Source organism: Arachis ipaensis, chromosome B04 (genome assembly GCF_000816755.2).
Source record: "Arachis ipaensis cultivar K30076 chromosome B04, Araip1.1, whole genome shotgun sequence".
NCBI lineage: Eukaryota > Viridiplantae > Streptophyta > Magnoliopsida > Fabales > Fabaceae > Arachis > Arachis ipaensis.
In genome coordinates this window covers 113,426,047-113,426,624 of record NC_029788.2, presented here as the reverse complement: position 1 = coordinate 113,426,624, position 578 = coordinate 113,426,047, and positions in this window count along the sequence as shown.

Sequence of the window (578 nt, the reverse complement as noted above, 5' to 3'; positions counted from 1 at the left end):
AAAATATATACTTTTTTTTTTATGAAATTTAGAGGATATTACATTTGGTATTATTGTATTAATGTATTTTGTAAGATGTCATACTAGATATTTGTATAAATATCACACTAATCTTCCTTTTAAGAAAAAAGAATTGAAAGGAAAAAAAAAATCAAACACATTATTACAAAGTTCAAAAGAGATGCATAAGACTAGTTATTAAACATGGGTTTAACCATTATTACTAGTTTTTTTAAGTAGTGTCTTGTGCAATTATATGTGTTCGTCAAGATGTATTTTTTAATATTTTTCATATATATTTGGCTTTTTTTTTTTTTTTATAAAGATGAAAACGAAGATGAAAAAAAAAAAAAAGAACTACACAAGATCAAAAGAAAGGAATAATGGTAGGATGGAGGGAGAGAAATAGAAAATGATGGGAAAATATAGTTTATGCAAAATTTTCAGTAATTACCTTTGGGACGTGATGTATATGTATATTTCTTTTTTATCAATATATTACACATGTTATTAAATAAAAAAAGGTTTTAGGGTAAAATATACTTTTGTTTTTAAAATTTATTAATAATTTAAAAAAT